The sequence below is a fragment of the Dendronephthya gigantea genome, unplaced genomic scaffold (assembly GCF_004324835.1).
Source record: "Dendronephthya gigantea isolate DGI-Jeju-01 unplaced genomic scaffold, DenGig_1.0 000004F, whole genome shotgun sequence".
NCBI classification, from domain to species: Eukaryota; Metazoa; Cnidaria; class Anthozoa; order Malacalcyonacea; family Nephtheidae; genus Dendronephthya; species Dendronephthya gigantea.
Window position 1 is genome coordinate 877,761 of NW_021163014.1, and position 6,399 is coordinate 884,159.

The window sequence follows — 6,399 nt, forward strand, 5'->3', positions numbered from 1 at the left end:
CCTATATTAAATTCATCGGAAATTCGAGGCATTAGTAGAAACACGTAAACCAGTCACGGTCGCAACATTCTATGTAGCTATAATAGCCCGGGCATGCAGTGGGAATCTTATATCTGCCTCGACAGTCCAAGAGCTTGAATTAATACGTTTACATGGTGGCACGCAAACCAATCTGGACGATTTTGAAGAAAAATGAGAGAGTTTTTCATGCTTTGTGGGAGTTAAAGGGTGAGCAGGTAAAATTAAACATTGATTCGACACACCCACCAAAAGCGCAGCCACAAAGGCGTGTCTCTTTTCACGTACGAGAGAAAGTGAAAGCCGAATTAGAACAGTTAGAACGTAGTGGCATTATTGAACAAGTACCAGAGTCACAAACAACTCTATACTCCAATAGCAATGGTCCCCAAAAAGGATGGAGGAGTGCCTCTTTGCGTACGCGTTGACATGAGACAAGCAAATGGAGCAATTAACCTAGTTAGACACCCAATGCCCACGGTAGATGACATTTGACTAGAACTGAACGGTACACTCAAAATGGTTTTCTAAACTAGATCTTAAAAAATAGACGTCATGTCACAACTTTTAGCACTCATGAAGGACTATTGAACTACAAACGCTTGAACTACGGGACTAACGCAGCCGCGTTCATCCTACAAGAACAGTGGCGAGGATTACGAGGCGTTAGGAATATCGACGATATATTCGAGCCGTAAGAAGACCCTGAAGACAAGCGGAACAGGTTTCTTCTTCAATACAGAACAATGCCATATTCGACTGCCAAGGCGCCACCGTCGGAGTTAATATTCAATCGTGTAGTAAAAGCAAACTACATGCAATGATGAATAAACGTAGCATTGTAAACAGACAGAAACAAGCACGACAGCGGAGTGACAAGGCAGGACAAGAGTATAACAAGCAGTAAGCAGACATTCGACCGGTGTAGGTCTAAATGGGCCAAACTTAAGAGGCTGTCTCCGTAAAAACCGACCGATGATCCAGAGGTAAAAATTGAAAGAAGCTTAAATCTCGATTACTGATAGCTATTTTATAGCTTTGCTAAAATACGATTTTGTGATGTTCTGGCACTCTGTTTTCTTGACGATTTTTAAACCTATTTTTATCATAATGACAGAACCGGAAATTGGCGGCAAAAACAGGAAAAAATTCCCGTAAAACTATATATTCGCTTGCTCTCCGCTTCTTTGAACTTCCCGATAAATCACTCGATCTTGTGAGAATATTTAATTGTTTAACTGGATCGTAATAGCCGTATTTTGTAAAATATACTGATATAGTTATAAAAACATTCGGTTCCAAGAACTGTACTGGAATGTCAAACTATAACATATGCTATTTATAGCAGATCTTTAATACCGAATTTTGCAAAAGTTCAGCGCACCTAGGATTTGTGCCTTGTATGGTTTTTGGCACCTAGGTTTGGAGTTTTCGTTTCAATAATAAAAGTTTGCTGCACAGCATTTTCGTCTTTAAAATCGGTTATAATTTATATTGAATATTTCGGCGATGAGGACATTTTATACTAATCAACGAATCAAAGCACTTTGTCAACACTTGCCAATGTTATCGTGGAATACGTTAAGGAATGTAAAAATGTCTTTATAAACTCTTCTATAACAAACGCTTACAGTTTTTCTGTGGAAAAATTTCCAAGTCGATATACATGTATATATATATATATATATATATATATATGTATATATATATATTACTATTTACTATTTACTAATTACTATTTGCTAATTTACTGTTTTAATAGTGTTGTAAGTCGGATAAATCAAACAACTTATAGGTGTCTGAGAAAAACTTTTGTTTTCATCAGTTTCTGTTGAAGTCAAAATTAAGAAAATTGCCTAATATATGTCATCTTTCCTTAAAACACTGACATGAAAAAATAATCTCTTGTATTTTTTTTAGAAGATCAGCCTTTTTGTCCGTAGAGCGAAATGCGACCTCGAAGTATGCACACATCTTCTTAAGCATTGGAACATTGAAAGAGTTCAGTTTATCAACCCGAACGTAGCAACATAAATCATAAATATCATAAATAATAGGGTGTTTTAAGTTCAGACTATTTTCTATTTCGTTTATCAAATCAGTATGTCGCGCATCTTCCGCCAAACAATCCAGAATTTCATCACTGTCTTCACCAACATTCGATTCCACAGATGCGACCTGGCGTTTTCTGCGGGAAGCAGCAAGACGCGAGAAAAATCCTTGAATCTGGGTTTTTGTTAACCAGCATTCTCTTTCGAAAAGGCGCATGTTACGCTCGTCTCTTGCATTTCTCATATCGACAGCAACCTGTTCTGGGTCAGACTTATTTCCCGTTAATTCGCCAACATCAAACTTTCTTGTTAAATAAGCACGCACGTGTTCTTCAAATCGCGCAGATCCTTTTCTTCCCTTGGCCAACGCCCATCCTTCTCTCTGGAACAAGTGCTTTTCACTGGATGATTTTGTAACTTTGCTAGATAAACCAATAACATCTGATTCTACGACAGACGAAAGTTTCTCGGCCCACTGTCGTCGGATAGTATCATATGTTGTTTCGCTGTTCCTATAGTCGCTTGAGTGAACCCCAACATCCAGGTGGAGTTGTAAATCCGAAAATGTGTCAAAAATCGCCATACATCCCAGTTCAGAACATTCAAAAACGCCGCTGTGCCCAGCCTCTCCGTCCTTTTGTTTTAGTTCTCGTAAATCCGAAAACTTAAAGAAATCCTCATTGCTAGGAGTTTCAAGTTCAGTTGGTTGTTGGTGATTAACATAAATGTCGTTAGAACTAATGTACTTTCCAGGACCAATTCCAAACGCTTTCCACATTCGTATTCCATCTTTTTCAATTTTGAAGTTATGAAAAGAACTGATTTGGTCAATCTTATGAACTTCTATGGTTTTCTTTGCTTCGTTTACCATGTTAACCGAGGCACTTGTGCCTTTTATCTTCTTTTTGAGGAGAGCTTCCCTCATATCCGATGCAGTCAATATATCATGGCCCTCACAACAGTGTTGTCGAATGGCTTGCTTCATAGGACAAAGAATGCGGTCGCAAATGTCCTTGCCTTGTTGTGGCTCCGAATAATCGTATCTTTCAATACGTATCCCAACTCTTTCCCCAACATCCTTTGCAGCTGGAATAAGATAATTATTATGGTAGCAACCAGCTTCATCCGACCTTAGATAAGCCACCGAGATATTTGGTACTTGCTTTCGAATATTATGCAGAAGATCTTCAAGAGCTGATGTAACAGCGTACCAGTCCTGTGTACAGGAATTGAAAAGGTGGGCGAAAGACATGACTTTTATTTTGGATGTAATACGATCTCGGAACACCACGCTACTTATGTGCCAGCTTAAACCTCTCTTACCGTACCAGTCACTTTGTTTCTCTCGGTGCTTCAACTGCAAAAACTTCATTGCCCAATCCATAATAATCAGAACGGAGTTGCTTTGCAAGTTGGCTATGACATCCTGCTTTGCGCGTTCTTGGTTCACAGACCTTAGTACATGAGCTTTCCAACGAAAAATGTTATCTCGGGATTTTTTGAAGTCCCAAAGCATGTCTTCTTTTTGTTCCTCAGATTCGAATTTGTCCTTTTGTTGACCAATCATCTTCTCAATATCATGAAATGTATCAAATAGACTTTCACACTGCTCGCATATGACTGAATGTTGATGGTCACATTTCTCTCTAAAGTGCTTGTCATCTGGATCACTCAAGGCATATCTTCGACAATGATCGCCACAAGGACTTTCTTCCTCATTGCAGTGAACCTTGTAATCTGTTTTGAGATAAAGCTTTCCATCGTTCAGTCGCTTCTTCACATCCAAACACCATTTTTTCTCCACACCAGTTTTTTGCAATTGATCGATAATCTGGGAAAGGACGCTAAAGGCCTCTGCCCCATCCGCGGCAGTGTTATCAATGCCAGCTAAAGATTTCTGCTGGGCTGCTTCCCTGACTTCAAGTATACGGTATAGAGTCGCTCGGCTCAGAGGAACAAAAGATTCTTCTTTACAATACTCGAGGTATTGGGCAATCATCGTCGATCTTGTCACTGTACGAATGACGTTTGGGATGATAATTTTCTCACCGCTATCAATTTAATTTCCTTGTACCATAAGCAGTGTCTTGGTAAAAGTATGGCCTGTCTACGAAACTGACAAAATGATCAACTTTACCCATGTCGAGGCGGACGCGATGGCGATGCACTTTCTCAACTGGTGTCCCCGGGCCAACATTTTTTGCGTGTTCCCTTGCTCGCTTTATTTGCCACATCGTTACTTTACAATATGGTTCATGCAATTTCTGCAATTTGGGAGCAGAGTATTCATAAGCGTAAATGCTTAGTATTTGAGTCTTCAGATTTCTAGTGGGTGCGTCTCTGAATGCGGTCATTAGCGCGACAAGATCATCCGACACTGGCTCTGTGGTATTCCTATCTGACGACAAATTGCAAACGGACTGAAAAAGAGCTTCACCATCATCGGGAGCAATTATTTCACAAATAAGTTTCATTCCCTCCTCTGCTTTTTCGATGCATTCAGAACGTTCATGTTCAGATGTATCCTCCCAAGACTTGTTCAGCTGATACGTCAAAGGCGTGAATTGATGTTTGGGAGCATGACGGGAAACGTCTTCCATAGCGTTGTTGTAAGCATACACGGCTTCTGTAGTCTTTGAATCTGTGGTATATCACATTCAAAATCTGACATATCTTGCGAAAAGCTTGGCATCCAGTTAGGACTCTTTGCTGTTTCGCTGGAAGGCCTTACGTTAATGGGAGTGGCAGCACTTGAGTGTTCCAAATGGTCTTCAATTGCAATTTTTGCCATTTGCTTTGCCAATCTAAGTTGCAAAAAAAGCTAATAAACTTGTTTCTTTTCAGCTTGACCTTTTGCACGATAGTTACCTTTCTTCTTGAACTTTCTCCTCATTAAGTTCTTCACCTGGTTGTGTAGCCTCTGCACGCCCATCAAATTTGACCCACTTTGCAGTTCCAGACATTTTTTCAGTGTGTTTTTTTAAGCATTGTGTACAAATAGCTAAAAAGTTATAGGATTAATTAAGGCCTATCTACATTATAATCGTTTACAATTCTTACCATAAGGTATATGATTGAATAAACACATATGGGAATGGGGAAACATTGACAACCCAAATACTGTAGTATATTATTGCATTTACCAACACACGGCGCTTCCACGTCATGCATTTAAAACGGTAAGAGGCCAGAGCAAAGGTAGAAATTTCATGCATCAGCATACAATTTCCCACACAAGAAATTGAAAATTGTGCTTGTTCAAATATTAATATCCCTTCAGTGTCCAGGTGAGTTCGCGTAATTTATTCACCACGTCACCACATGTGAGCAACAGTAAGCTTAAGCAAGTGACTTTTTCATCACAATCGAATTCGCGAATCACAATCCTTGACCCAGTCTTTTTACGTTGCTCATGCCGTACGTGTTGTCAGAAACGTCACTTGCTTAAGCTCACTAATAATGGCAAGGTCGCAGGTACAATATCTTTCATTTTTATACGATGGCGTTTTTACTAACTACAGGGTGGATAAAAATTTGAATATTTTGTACAAGAATACTAACGGGATCCAAGCGGAACAACTACACCATATAACAAAAAAATATCCTTTGTACGATCAAGGTTGATTACTTCCCGTCCTTTACATGCTTTCTTCACATCGTGCTTGTGACGTGGATGCTGACAAGGTGTCGCCGAACGCCAGAATTTTCCCAAGCCATGTCGATGACTAGGACATATCCACATACACCTTTTTTGAGCATCGTTGATGTCAAAATACCCGGCACGTGTTAAAATTAACTCAGATTCTGTAACTTTAGATTTTGACAAGTGATATTTCCTCAAATGTGCTGAAACATCATCACAACAATCTACAAGCCTAACAGTTTCGGTGCAACCGCGAGAATTCCCACAAGGAAGGTAACTTTTTCAGCAAACGAACATGTATTTCTTTCCTCGCCTTCCATGGCATGACATTATCACACTATGTAATAAGACTCATAACTTGAAATCGACATTAATTGATTGTGCTAATTAAATGTCAACAAATTAGCGTCAGCAATACACACCTCCTATTCTTGGCACTGCCTCACTGAATAATGTAATTATGTTTTTTCCCCATCATTTTTAGTTTGATTCACAACATTTCTTAGGTTATGCACAAAGTTATAATGCGCGACGTTTCTCTATATATATACAGAACCCCCGCGCTCTAGGGTCAAAGCTATGCAATTTAAATTTCATTTTGATTTTATAGAGACTTGCAAAATAGTATACATTCACCTGAGAACTGTAAGCGTTTGTTATAGAAGAGTTTATAAAGACATTTTTACA